The sequence below is a fragment of the Puma concolor genome, chromosome A1, assembly GCF_028749965.1.
Source record: "Puma concolor isolate L17-30 chromosome A1, mPumCon1.1.hap2, whole genome shotgun sequence".
In the NCBI taxonomy this organism is placed as follows: Eukaryota; Metazoa; Chordata; class Mammalia; order Carnivora; family Felidae; genus Puma; species Puma concolor.
In genome coordinates this window covers 179,489,417-179,505,039 of record NC_141667.1, presented here as the reverse complement: position 1 = coordinate 179,505,039, position 15,623 = coordinate 179,489,417, and the positions used below count along the sequence as shown (strand labels likewise).

The following is a 15,623-nucleotide window of genomic DNA, read 5'->3' as shown; positions in this document are numbered from 1 at the left end:
AGCTTGCAAGTTAAGCCACACTCTTTTGATAACCTAGTATTGTAAGTGATATTTCATTACTTCTACTGTATTCTAAATCAATGGAAATTCCAGTCTGTTTTTTTTTTTATTAAGCCATTCCTCTGCTTAAAAAAAATACAATGAGTTTTCATCATATTTAAATGAGAATGATTCTTTAAATTGGTTAAAGTCCTACATGGCTTTAACCTACATGGTTAAAGTCCTAACCCCTACATGGGCACATCAACCTTCTTTTGGTCATCTGAGAAAGCCAGTTTTCTTTTTTTTTTTTTTTTCTTGTTCTTGCTTTCTGATATTTCCAATTGTTCTTCTCTTTTCCTAAGACAATCTGTACCTCTGTCTTTGGATATCTGGATCCTTCCTGTCCCCCAAACAATAGATAAAATATTAGCTTCTCAGAGAGTCTGTCCTCTTTGCCTCATCTAGGATAGCTAACAAGCCACTATGTATTGTATCATTATTTTAATTCTCCATAGAGTGCTCACTACCACAGGATGTTTTTCTTCTCTACTTTATACTTGATTATTTGATGATCTATCTAATGGCCTACAAAGGGACTTCAAAGGATGGCAGGAATGATCTGTTTAATGAGATCTAGACTCCCAAACCTAGAAATTCGATTATTACATAAAAGTCACTTAATTTTCAATAAAACTTGAGAAACATTCACATAATATTGAGTAAGAAGCATTCTGTGAACCAAAGGAAAATATGTGAACCTAAAGAGAGGGAAAATGACACATTAACAGGGAAAAGGACAAAAAAATGGCTTTTTTTTTCTGTAATCAATGAAAATGATTTCTTTGTTTCATGGTTTCCTTCCATTTCTTTTCAATTTCTGCTCCTGATTGATCTTCCAGGAACAACAGCAGCAGGCAGAGGCTGCAGGGGTCTTCAGCAACATCAGCCCGCTGGTTTCCTCCTCGATAGCATCAGTGCTATTCTAACCCAACAAGTTTCAGTGAGAGTGGCTGAGTGTCCAGAATCTGAGGGACACATGCAAGTCATGTGTTTGAGCCAAGGCACGTAAGGAGCTCTTCCTGCCTTCTACTCTTTCATAATTCCCTTTCTCCTTTGGCTCCACCAACAAACCGTTTCTTCCAACACTTTTATGTAGCCAATTTCCCATAACAAATAAAGCTGAAATCTTTAAACAATGGGGATTTTTAATGGAAATTTAGAACAATTGTGCTAAAAACAATGACCACTGATATAATGGAAGAAAATACTACTGAACTGAAGAAAAGTCAGTGAATGAAGCTTGAAAAGGCTTGCTATGTGCCATATTAAAGGTGAGGATATGTGATTGCAGGAGTTCCATCCAGAAAACCTGGGCTGGCTGATAGATAATCTACATTTTCTTTTCTTGTTTTTTAAGATTTTATTTTTTTAAGTAATCTTTATACCCAGTGTGGGGCTCAAACTTACAACCCCGCAATCAGGACTCACAGACTCTACAGACTGAGCCAGCCAAGCGCCCCTACATTTTGTCTTCAGTACACCAATTTATTCATCCCCAAATACTCCTTGATCTATTATTATTTGTAAATAAATAAACATAAATATTTCAGCAATGACAAAAATAACATATTTATTGCTCTTACAGGTCTTACATTTAATGAATAAAATTAACTATTTATAGACACAAATCAGAAAGACTGAGTGCCTTTTTTTTCTACTCTCATAACAAAAAAAATCCCAGAGGTATTAGTTTAAGAATTTGAAGATGATTAAAAGATTAAGAGGTCAAGTAAGAGTCTTAATAATGATATACTAACATTTTCGTCATTCACTGGGAAACATCTTTCAGGTTAACAACTTAAATCCTCCTGGATTTACTTTGCATTTAAATATAAACACACACACACACACACACACACACACACACACACACACAAATAGTTAAGCAAGGAGTACTGTCTGACAAATAAGAAATGAAATTAAAATTTGTTTCTTGTAATCCAAAAGTATTCATATTAACAAGTTGATTACTTGCATTAATACAGTAGCTACTGAAAGAGGATGTTGATGAGCAAGAATTTGTTAACAACACAGGAGATTAGAGGCACGTTGTACTCAGGAATAAAAAGTGCCAAGTGCCTTATAATAGCAATATATGTAACTGACTTCCTAGTAAACATATTCAGAACTTGAGGAATTTGAGAGTTGAATTAATTGCCACTCCATGCCAGGCATAGTTCCAAGGATTTTTTTCATACATACTAACTTATGAATAGGATCAGCAACAAAATATGTGGAATCCACTGTCAAACGGAAACGCAAGTCTCTTTGTTTAAACATGTTAAGAAATAAGAGAGCGACAATAGAGCTGAAAGAGACCCTTCTGAAGAGATACTCGGATCTGTCCCTGATCACATAGCCACTAAGTGGAAGAGGTGAGATTCCAACGCAAGTAATTTCTGACTGGAACTTGTGCTTACCTTTGTTAGGCTATAATGCTTCTTCATCCCACCATATGATAGAAGATCTAAGTAAAAAGGAGGTAATTTTTTCTGATACATAATTATCAGAAAATTTCTTGACCTAGAACAAACACCTAAGTCATTCCCATTCTATAAACATATATAAGATTACAACTTAATGCCATCAGTTTCAACCAATTCATAAAATAGTTTTACATATTCTCGTCCAAACCACAGTGCTTCAGGTTAATATATTCTTTTTTTTTAATTTTTTTTTAACGTTCATTTATTTTTGAGACAGAGACAGAGCATGAATGGGGGAGGGGCAGAGAGAGAGGGAGACACAGAATCAGAAACAGGCTCCAGGCTCTGAGCCATCAGCCCAGAGCCCGACGCGGGTCTGGAACTCACGGACAGTGAGATCGTGACCTGAGCTGAAGTCCGACGCTTTAACCGACTGAGCCACCCAGGCGCCCCAGGTTAACATATTCTAACTCAAGTTAAGTAAATAGCTTTTTCCCTTTAAGTCTAGGTAAGAAGTAATAGTTAAGCTCACAGTGCATTTTCAGTGGAAATAGTAGAATCCATTACCCTAAACAATTTATATTAAACGAGTCACTCAATGAAAGCTAATAATTTCACAGTAGAAAACATACACGTGCTTTTTCTACTAATAATATATCCTGATATCATTATATAATATATTAAGTAAGCACTTTTGTTTTTATGAAAGATTAATTTCCTTTCTTTTATCACTTAAATGTTTTGGAATGCATTTATCACATATATGTAAAAAAAAATCTCAGTTTTAATTAGATCAGCATAGTATGATTATATTAATTACTGAGCATAATAAAATTTTGTGTATAGGAAATATTCTAGTTCCAATAAATTTTATTTTGTACCTGATTGATAAATAATGGTAATTTGTTATTGTTTATTATATGAACTTCCCATTTCAGAAGTTATTATAATTACTACCAACTTACTGGAATTGATTTTTTTAATTAAAAAAAAAGTAGTTTTGTCACTTTTCTTTAAGAACAATGCAAGAAAGAAAAGAGACAGTGACAGGTAGACATATAGATACAGAGATGAGAGAAAGAGGTGATGTGAAATGTGCCTATTTTTTTCAAAGATATATTACCTAACTAGATTGGCCATAATAAAGAGGAGTACTATGGATTCTTTTTATTTTTAAGGGAGGAAAACTTAACAGATCTAATAGTTAAAGCTACTAAGAATCAAGTATTCTTGAAGGTTCTTTAACTATGCTATTTTGTTAATTTTTTTTGTTAACATTACCTCCAAAAAAGTCTAGTCAGTCATGTGTTTCACTGAGTAACATAGTCAATCCAGTCAAATGTGTATAAATGTACATCACTGACAATAGGGTCTGAAGCAGAATTTTATCACAAAGTGATTTTTCACAAACTGTAACACACTAACACGTTGCCTTTCTGGTTTAACCTGAGATTTAATTTTACTTTTTATTTATTTAAAACAAACTAACGTTTGTTCATTTTTGAGAGACGGAGCCCAAGTGGGGGAGGGGCAGAGAGAGAGGGAGACCCAGAATCTGAAGCAGGTTTCAGGTTCTGAGCTGTCAGCACAGAGCCCCAAGCGGGGCTCAAACCCACGAACCTGAGATCATGCCCTGAGCGGATGTCAGCCACTTTACCGACTGAACCTCCCAGGTGCCCCAGCCTGAGATTTATTTTTAAAGATAACAGGCAGTAGCATTATTAGTCTAATATTTATATGATCTAATGGGGGGGGAGCTATTTGTTGATTTTATTGACAAATTGTTAATTTCTTCAAATCCCTTTAATCCATTAATTGCATCTCTTCAATTTTACTGCATTGTTTAGTATTTACAGCTTATATTATTAGCCTTTTTTTTTCAGGAAGTAACTCTAATTATATTTTACTGTAAAACCAGAATGATTAAAGAACACAAAAATTTACTTTTAATAACTTCTTAAAACTTTCTTTAATCTTCTATAAATGATTTGTTAATATTCCTTTAAAACTCAACAGTTTAACATATGAGCAGTGTGAGATATTTTATTCCAAATAAAGATTGTAGTTTTAAGGTGTTAGATTATTTTAATAACTTCCTGAAAAAAGTAAATAAATTAACAGAATCTATATACTTCAAATAGATTTTAAATAAAAAATACTAAAACATCACCACTGGTTAGTTTCAGAAATTTCTTGTATGTAAAAAAGAGCCCTGGTATTGTGAATCTCAATGGGTTTTCAGAATCTTTTGTAGCTATACTAAATTCTTACTCAGACACTGCATTTCTCCAACTATTTTAAATAGGCATTTTAAAAAAATTTCAATAGAGGTTAGGGCTAACTCTTGGAACTCCATTACATTTTATTAAGTTATATTTGGAGAAACTCAAAATTATTCTGAGTTAAATTTTGTACATTATTATTGTTCTCAATTCTTTGTCTCAAACATCATTTTTACATGAAACACAATTATCATTAGCATCCATTGAGTTATAGCAATATATCGTTCCCCAGTATCCCTGGCATATATCTTTAATGTTCATCAGGATTAACTCTCTGAACAAGGATTACAGAATTATTTTTTTGAGACCTTGAGCTGACTTTCTCTCTTGGCTTTTAGTAAACACTAATTCACTCAAAATTCCCTAACTAATAAAATATCATTTTACAGGGGAGGGTGAGTGCAAGTCTTCTAGGGATTACCAGTATCTATGCCACTGATGTTGAATATTTCTATCCTCTTCAATGACATCTTATACCCTGCCTCCCACCACAGCAGTTCGCAACAAACTGGTTATACAGTTATGTAACAGCCAGATACTAAATCAAAGACACTGAAGAATATTTTGAAACCACATTTTCATGAGACTTTTCAAACTCTATTATGATTTACAGAATGATACTTTGGAATCAGAATGATTCCCTGAGAGGAATACCCAAAATGGGTGCTATATGACCATGGTATCCGAGATGTCACTAAATCATGTCATTTATTGCCCATATATTAATCTTCAATTTCTGCATAACAAAATTAACAGAAATCAAGTGGGCTAAAACAACACTCTTTTATTTTGTTACAGTTCTTTTAAAATTTTATTTTAGAAATAAGAAAACATATTCTGCAACCTATAAATGATAAACCTAATAAAACTCTGAGACAGGTTATTAAATAGATGGATTATAAACATTTACAAAAAAAAAAGATCCTTACTAAAAGTCACTATAAAATTCTCCAGAATCTAACAGTTCTTTACATCAGAATTCTGGCAAGCTTAGCTGAGTACTTTGCTTAGGATCTCACAGGGTTAAAGTCAAGATGTCACCAGGATGGCCTCTATTCTGAGAGCTCAGAGCAAGAATTTTATTTATCAGTCATATCTCAATAAAGCTGAAAAAATAAGAGCCCTAACAGATGTTTCCAGGTTGGGTTTCAAAATTGCTCAGGACTCATGACTCCTTTTTTCTTTCAGTTTTCCCCAATTTTGAATGGGAATTTCCTATGCCTGTTCCAACATTGTATTTTTCAAGTTAATGACTTGTTTTCTAGATTCACAGGTCAAGAGATATGGAGGACTTGGGCCTCAGGATGGATTATATCCAGAACTTTATCTAAACCTGAATTAATTTGTTTAGATAATGAAATTTGGGACTTTGAAGCTGATGAGATTTAGATGAGATTGGTACCTTGAGTTGATGGTGTAATGGGTTGAGCCTTCTGAGGAATATTGGGGGTGGGTTGAAGTTATTTTGTGTGAATATTGGGGATGGATGTGAATCTTTGAGGGCCAGAAGGTATATTGCTATAGGTTGAATGTCACCCACCCACAAAACACGTCCATGTTTTAATATCTGGAAACTGAATATGTTAGCTTATATGGAAAAAAGGACAATGGAAATTTGATTGTTAAAGGTTTTCTGATGGGAAGGTCATCCTGGCTAATCCAGACGCGCCCAATGTTATCACAGAAATCCTTAAATAAGGGTGGCAGGAGCATCAGAGTCAGAGAGAAGGTGGTTTGATCTCAGAGGCAGAGGTCAAAGGATCTCTCCTTTCCTTCAAGTTTCCAATAATGTGCGTCTAACTTCCTTCCGACCCCTCAACATCAATGTCTTTAGTGCCCTATTTCTAGTAACCATTTGTTCAAGGAAATATAATCTTGTTATCATGCTCCTGGGTGGCTCAGACGGTTCAGTGTCTGACTTCGGCTCAGGTCATGATCTCATGGCTCTGTTCGTGAGTTCCAGCCATACACAGAGCTATGGGCTGACAGCTCAGAGCCTGGACCCTACTTCGACTCTTTGTCTCCCTCTTCTGCCACTTCCCCGACTCACACTCTGTCTCTCACTCTGTCTTTCTCAAAAGTAAACTTTAAAAAATAAATAAATATTTTTCCAGTCTCTCCCTGCTGACCATTTCCCCAAAAAACTTTCATATTTAAAGAACTCATTAATGCAGTACCCATTTCCAGGAATGAAAATTGTATTAATTTTCTACTGGTGTGCAACAAATTCCCATAAATTTAGCAGCCTGCAACAACACTTCTGCAAGTCATAAGTTCGGTAGTTAGCTGGGTTTTCTGTTTTCCAGTTATAGAAGGCTAAAGTCAAATTATGGAGTGGGCTAGGTTTATATATGGATGGTCTGGGGAAGAATCTTCTTCAGAGCTTATTATGATTATTGGAACAATTCAGTTGCTTGTGGTTTATAGGTCTGAAATACCATTTCTTTGATGTTTGTCATTTGGGGTCTCTTCTTTGCATCTATAAGCTGCCTATCTTTGTTCTTGTGAGTCCACCCCTCTCTTCAAACCAGCAGAGTGCACTGAATCTTACACACTTATAACATCTCTGATTTCTGTCACAGCTAGAGAAAACTCTGCTTCTAAAAGAATTGAGTAATTACATTAGGCTCACTGAGAAAATCTATCTTTTGCCATATAATACAATATAAGCACAGGAATAATACAGCAGGGCAAAGGTCATGAAGGCCATCTTATTTTCTACCTGCCACATCACTAGTTTTTCATTTTATTATTTGTACTGTGACCACCTCTTGGAAAAGCATAAATTTTACTAAAGGTAAAATTTTATGACAATTGATCTTGATGCCTACCTGATTAGATGACTGCAGGATTAACTTCATTAGCAATTGGTTCTCATTCACCAATCTTCAGTTTCTCTAATATTTCAGTATTACACACTACATACTAACAATTCTCTACCCCAATGACCCAGCCTTCCCACAAAAGTACGTATAAGAAGTAGCCTTTTAAATTGGAATGTAGGCTACAGCAAATATTTTAAAAGGAAATTCATATGTCTGCACAAAAACCTATCCACAGATGTTTATTGCAGTTTTATCCATAACTGGCAAAACTTAGAAGTAACCAAAATGTCCTTCAGTAGGTGAATGGATCAATAAACTGTGCAACATCCAAACAGTGGGATATTATTCAGCACTGAAAATAAATGAGTTATCAAGTCATAAAAAAGACAGGGATTAACTTCAAATACATATTAATAAGTAAAAGAAAGCGATCTGAGATGGCTACATATTGTATCATTACAACTGTATGACATTCTGGGAAAGGCAAACCTATGGAGACCGGAAGGATCAGTGGTTGTTGGAGGTGGGTGAGGGAGGTAAAGAAGTGGAGCACAGAGGATTTTTAGGGCAGTGAAAATACTCTGCATGGTATGATAATGATGGACACATGCCATCATACATTTGTCCAGAACCACAGAATATATAGCACAAGGAGTGAACAGTAATGTAAATTAAGGGCTTTGGGTGATTATGATGTATCAGTGTAGGTTCATCAGTCTTAAATGTACCATTCTGGTGGGGGAATGTACATAATGGGGGAGGCTATGTATGTGTAGGGGCAGAGGGGTTATAGGAAATCTCTGTACCTTCCTTTCTTTCAATTATGCTGTGAACTTAAAACTGCCCCCCAAAATTAAGTCTAAAATAGCAACAACAAATAAGGGCGAATTCATGACCTGCCTCTGCCTTGTCCTGATATCAAGAATCTTCTTAAACTAACTGATATAATTTTGATGTACTATTAATTCACACAAACATAACTGTATTGTATAAAGAAGACATTGATTTGTTGTGTGAGTGTTCCAGCAACAGTATGCAGAAGTATCAGATTCTAGTCATGGTAAGGATCAACTACAGCGTCCACAGAATTCCTAAAATCTGGTCAAATACCATGTTCAAGATCACGTCAAAAGGCCTAGAGGGGACTGACAACATCATGTGTGGGATCCATTGTCTTACAAGACAGTGTCTGAATTCTAAATTCTCATTTTATGTGTTGTGTAACATTGTGCAATGATCTCATTGAAGAGAGGCTTATTTGTAAAACTAAAGGTTAATCGTGGAATTGCTGTCAAAATATGCACTACACTTTAATAATCTTCTTCCTCCTTTATAATTCATTTCAAACATGTATGATTGATTTACCATTTAAGAAACTGAGAACTCTGGCAGGGAATGAAACAACTATGCCATGATTGATACTTGCTTTGTATTGTGTTTCTGTCTCCTATTCTGATTCATGATTCTGGTTAATTAATGTTATAATATTGGCTTTTTCAAGTGACTGAAGTGAAAGGAAATCTTTCCTATGAGGAAATTCTGTAATACGCTCAGATCATCTGATGTCACCCAAAAAACTGTGAAATGTCTTTTCACTTCCAGTGTCAGAGAATAGCGTTAGAATTAACTTCTAATTCAAACACCACCACCCCACACACACACACACACCTCCTTATAAGATTAAATTTAAAAAGATAAAATAATATGCTCAGGAAAAGCATAAAATCAATATTATTAGGATCTCAATTAGAGTGGATTAAGAGACCAAGAAATTGCGTATCACTTGTTTTCTGCACAGGAAAGAATAAGATGAAATATATTTCACAACACCACTATCACAAAGATTTTCAGCCTATAAGAAAACAGAAAGTCTCAACTTCCCAGAAGTAATCTGAAATGGGACACACTTTTCAAAATATCACATGGAAGTGTTGGAAATTTTGAAAGTAGTGGAAATTGATAGGGTCTAGTCTCCTGTGAAATTGAGCAATGCACATTCCTTAGCTTACAAAGAAGAATAAAATAGATCAGTATCAGTCAAAACCTAAAGTCTGCAGTGCTATCAGCCTAGAAGAATAAACAAAATATATTATGCTGTTGCTATGGGAACAAATTCCTCTTGGGTGTAAGAGAAATTTCTTTTAACAAAAATTCAACTTGAACCACTAATATAGGAACAATTGTAATTTTCAAAGGGAAGGAGAATTAGTAGATATAGGTATTCATTGAAAGAATTTCTTTTCAGTTTGGATTTTATAAGTGTTGTGACTTAAAGCCTTGAGACTTCCCAATTACGGTCAAGAAACTGAGCCACCTTGGGCAGTTAGTAGATAATTTTCTTATATAAAAGAGAAATGTCAAATTCAGAATACTTATTAGGTAAGTCATTCATGAAAACTGCTCTTTAGAAACCACATTTACACTCTCACTAAGATTATAACATTACTCCAAATGCTCTTTATTAGAATTTCTTTCTTCAAAACACAAAATTAAAAGAATGGAAATGCAGGTCACTAAATGTGAGATAATATTTGAAAAACACATAACTGATAAAAGGCTAATATTATATATATATATATATATATATATATATATATATATATATGATTGTGTAAATCAAGAAAGACAACCTGACTGAAAAATGGGCAAAAGATGCTTAGCCAAAAATATATGTAAAAAGGTGCTCAACTATATTAACAATCATGTAAATGCATGTTCAGAAAGAGGAATGAGAGACAGCTACACACTCACTTAAATAGTTCTAAGGGAAATACTGGCAAAGCTAAGTGCTGCTGAAGATATGGATCTATAGGAACTCTCAAACACTATCAATGGGAGTCAAAATCTTCCAGTTGATAAAATTCTTAGAAATATTATGGCTAAATTGAACATGTTTATACCCAATGGGAATGTGTGTACACATTCATAAAAATACAAATGAGAGTTTCTATCAAAATATTATTTTTTTAACATTTATTTATTTTTGAGAGAGAGATAGAGAGACAGAGCGTGAGCAGGGTAAGGGCAGAGAGAGAGGGAGACACAGAGTCAGAAGCAGGCTCCAGCCTCTGAGCTGTCAGAACAGAGCCTGATGCGGGGCTTGAACCCACGAACTGTGTGACCATGACCTGAGCTGAAGTCGGATCCTCAACTGACTGAACCACCCAGGTGCCCCCCTATCCAAATACTATTAATAATTATCAGAAATGGAAAACAACCCAAATGTTCATCAACAATAGAATGGATAAATAGTGGTAATTGTACTGTAGGATACTGGACATCAAAGTAAATCAGCTAACTAGAGATGTAAACAACATAAATAAATAACATAATACTTAATCAATGAAGCCAGATTCAAAAGAATATACATTATACAATTCCTTCATATACAGTTTTAAGTCATGCAAAATGTATTATGAAATTAGAAGACAGTACAAGGTTACCTTTGAAAAAACAGGGTGGTGTTGGGAGGAGACAAGAGGGAGGCTTCCGCAGTGCAGGGAATATTCTGATCCATGATCTGGATGAAGTTTATAAAGGGTTTTCTTACAATAATATGTTTAGAGGTATGCTTATGATATCAGCATTTCTCTGTATGTGGGTTTTCGAGTTTTAAAATATTAATTGCAAATTAATTCAAAGCATCTTAAAAGAACACATATGGTCACTTTGTTCATTTCTCTCCTTTCAGGAAAGACTACAACCAATTGATCTCAAGAAAATAATATTCCATGGCTATTGCATACCCTGCAAGGAAAGGAATGAACATCAGAAATTTCCTTTGAATATTATCTACAATGGTCACAGTGAAATAGTAAGTAGCCTCTAAGTCAAAATACTTGAATGTGTTCTGACCTTCATTTTTCTTCTTGGATTAACCTATGCATGGCACCAGAAGAGACAAATATTAAATATCTGTTTATATCAGCCTTGCATGTGCTGGCTATTCTATCAAAATTTAGTGACTTCTGGGATACTGCTGGAAGTTTTATATTTTGAGATACTGTATTATATGACAGTTGAAAACAAGGTGGGGGGGTGGTTATTCAGGAAGGGAGACTAAGCTTCAAGCCCTGGTTCAGCCCTAACAGTTGTTTGACCTTGGCCAGGTGGCTTTACCACCAAATTCCTGATGTTTTTATTGAGAAAGAAGTCATTGTACAAGTACTAATATTGTATGGTTCTGAATGATCAGTGCAACAATACAAATAAAACACATATCAATCTCAAGATTCATGGCACCCTGAAAATGCTAATAAATATAATTACATTAAATTATAATAAAAATGTATCATTTATAATAAGAAAAGCATTAAGTATCAGTGGAAATCTACTTATCTCACAATTGTAATATGCTATATGTAATTAGTTTCTACTTCTCTTTTGACTAGCTCAAATATTTTAGGTTCTAATTTCTTTGCTTTGTTGTTGTTGTTGTTGTTGATGATGTTGTTTTGAAGATTCCATCGTATTAATTTTTTCCCGTTAAAACACATTGAATTGCAGCTGGAACCTGAGTGACTCAGTAATCAGTACCAAACATGGTGGCAAACAGCCAGACCTCAAGGATAACATTTTAGGATTAGGGCTGTCTGACCTGCTTTAGGTTTAAAGCAATGAGGATGAGACTAACATTAGAGAGTGGAACTGTCGTAATTTAGGGCACATAATGTCAAAACTGCCACTTAAATCATCAGCTGTGGTTACCTGGAAGAAAATGCCTACTGAAGGCATAGCTATGGAGGACGAAGCACTTGACTAACATAATGCTTGTACTGGGCATGCAAAAGACAAGGGTTCTGAAACTCTTGCTTCTCACAGCACTGAAAAATCGAAGAAAGAAAACAACGGGATTCTTTCAGTTCAATGATCAAGGTACAGAGACAAAACCAGTAAGTTTCAAAACTATCATAAAAATATACCGTATTGCCTAAAACCTTACAATGAATTTGTTAACTAGTGCATGATAAATTGTTATGTAGGTTGAATGCACAGACTTCTTTGGTAAAGTTACTCATTGAAAAAAAAAAATGACACCTGAAAATTGGAATGATGACATTTAGGTAATTCTGGGGTCCACAGATTCCACATTCCACTGAGCCTTTCTAGACAGCAGAGACAGTTCCTCTTCCACCGTCTGATGAAATCTGTCTTGCCTTAATTGGCAGTCCATTAAGACTTTAATTTAGGTACTTACCTTTCAAGTGCCTGTCAGTTTTCTTCATTCCTATCTCTTGTCAATGAGTGTTGATCTATAATTACATTCAGATGCCAGCATATCCCAGTGTGCCAGTTAAGAAGTTGAACCTGAGATGTCAAAAGTGTTTCATGGTTTTCAAATCCATATCCTCAAGCCATGGGTAATTTGTGGACGAGTTTGCTAAACTAAGATGGGAGGAAAGAAAATGTTAAGTTCAAAGTATTACATCTAGCAACTAGGAATCTCTTTCTTTCCGTCTTTCATCTAGATCTCTGAAACAGATTTAGTGGTGGTATACTCAGCATGAGATTAAATTACCAGAGATTTCTGGGTATAGTCAAGTACTATTGTGTCTAATACAGTATCCACTAGCTAAATGTATCTATCAAGGTACTGTGTCTCCTCCAAATCAAGATGTGGTTTAAGTGTAAAATACACATCAGAGTTTGAGGACCTAGTGCAAAACAAAAGCAAAAGATCATTAATAGAGATTATATTGATTACATGTTGGAGTTATAATTGTTTTAATGTAGTGAATTAAAGAGAATATTAAATATTTTTAAAGTGTATTTTTCATTTTAATTTATGTTTAATGTTTATTTATTTATTGGCAGGGGGTAGGGGGAAGGACAGAGAGAAAGGAGAGAATTTTAAGCAGGCTCCAGGCTCAGCACACAGGGCACCACCTCAGAAACCGTGAGATCATGAACTGAATTGAAATCAAGAGTCAGATGCTCAACCGACTGAGACACCCAGGTGTCTCCAAAATGTTTTTTGTTTTGTTTTGTTTCGTTTTGTTTTTTAGTGTGGCTACTACAAAATTGAAAATTCCATATATGGCTAACACTAAACTTGTATTTGATATTGTATTTCCAGAATAAAGAATCTAAAGAGTTAAAGAAACTGTGGTGTGGAATTCACTTTAACATGTATGTCTGGTTTACCCAACTATTAACTAAGACCCCCCAACAAGGGCCAGGGGTTTCTGCCAATACTGGGCAATTTATTGGTAAGAAGAAGGACAACATCCTTGAAAGGAGCATAAAAGGATGTATTTTGGAATCCCTTAGTACAGTTGGGAGGTCATAGCCATTGAAGTAGCCCTGAGTCCTCAGTGGGCATGATGACTCCAGCTTTCATGTATCATTGGCCAGCTCTCACAGTTACTGGAATGGACAACAAGGTGCAATGAGAGTCACTGTCCTGTCAACTTTGGTTCAGGACACAGCATTTGTTCTAAACCGGTCACCAGCAAATAATTGTTTCTTCCATACCAATGACATTTAGTTCATGTATCAAAGAGTACATGCAGGAGAGGCACAAAAATTTAATTTCCTATTTACAGGTGTTAGTATTTAATGCAGAAATGATTCCATCAGCATTGACACATTGGCTTTAATACCTTCCCCCCAGATAGACTGAACTTTACACAGGCTTTTTTCTGAATCTAGGTTCTAAATTCCCTTTCTGAGAACATTCATTTTAGAAAATTTCAAATTGTTCTTTCTTAAGCTACCTCTTTGCAATATAAATCATCTTTTTTTAAAACTTTTTATTATTTATTTATTTTGAGAGAGAGAGAGAGAGATAAAGAGCAAGCACGGGAGGGGCAGAGAGAGAGGGAGAAAGAGAATCTCAAGCAGCCTCTGCACTGCCAGTGCAGAGCCCGACATGGGGCTCAAACTCACGAACCATAAAATCATGACCTGAGCCCAAATCAAGAGTTGGACGCCAACCAACCAAGCCACTCAGGTGTCCCACAATATAAATATTTTTTAAATAGTCTTGCCAGTTTTGCAATCAGGCATGTCTTTCTCAATGACCTGGGTGCCATCTCTTTGAAATGCAGTATGAAAGGGACAGGGCCCCTTATATCCTAGTTTCTGTGGGAATGAATGTGGGGCACTAACTATGAAAGACACCTTCCTCCAACTTGTAAAACTCCTTCCTTTCATGAAAATAGCAGAAAGTTCACTTTACCTTTGAATAAATCCCCTTAGCAAATGCAAATGGCTTATGATTCCTCTTTCCCCAGCTCTTAAAATCTCTTTGACCTTTTTGTATTTAGTGGAGTTAAGCTCGGGCTGATTCCAGCGTCTCTCTCCTATTGCAATAGTTTTGAATAAAGTCTCTCTTGCTCTCTAACTTTGTTCAGTACAATTTTTGTTTTGACAGGATATTCAGCCATGCATGCATTGATATAGAAGTCTAGATTGACTGCTAGCCATTGTAGTCTTAGCATAGCATAGGACTAATAGGAAAAAAAAAGAAAGAAGGAAATGTGGCATAGACTAAAGTGGTTATTTTTCTTATTCAAATGTGCTACATTATGCATATGAGGAAGATTATGCCAGGATCTTGTGGTGTGTTCTTCTCTGCCTCATAGTACTGCCATTCCAGTCATAATGTTAATGAAAAACTATAGCAACCCAATGCAATCAGGCCCCTGAAGGCTAAGATTACCCCAGAATGAAGATTTGAACCATGCTGCAAAAGGTAAAACACTGACCACCCAAGCTGCATCGAGGTAATTAACTAGAATAACTGAGCACAAAAGGAATATAAGAATGGAAAAAGTAAATGTGGGAAGATTGATGGAGGAATGTTTTAGTTCATTTAAACTACAGTCCAGTGACAAGATAAAGAAATAAGGGTCTTTGGGTCTCAGATTCACACTCATCCTTCCATATTCTAGTTAGTTTCAAGTTAAGTTCTGCCTATGGGAGACATTTATGGAGACTGAAAGAGAGAGAAAGGGAGTAATCATGTTTTCGTTCTTGTTTCTTGCTCCGATTGGGGCCCTGTGCTTATAAAAAGCAAGAACTGAAAGCACATATGAACACAATCT

General features: G+C 35.3%; 1 long non-coding RNA gene across 2 annotated transcripts in view; it reads right to left on the bottom strand.

The window, feature by feature from the left end:
- Positions 1 to 271: 271 nt before the first annotated feature.
- Positions 272 to 15,623, bottom strand: part of LOC147584666 (uncharacterized) — a 122,084-nt gene continuing 106,732 nt past the window's right edge. For both annotated transcript variants that reach the window (XR_015255721.1, XR_015255722.1), the window contains 2 exons: positions 12,773 to 12,960; positions 272 to 382 (listed from right to left, as the gene is read on the bottom strand). This is a non-coding gene — a long non-coding RNA (uncharacterized LOC147584666). The remainder of the gene's footprint in view (positions 383 to 12,772; positions 12,961 to 15,623) is intronic.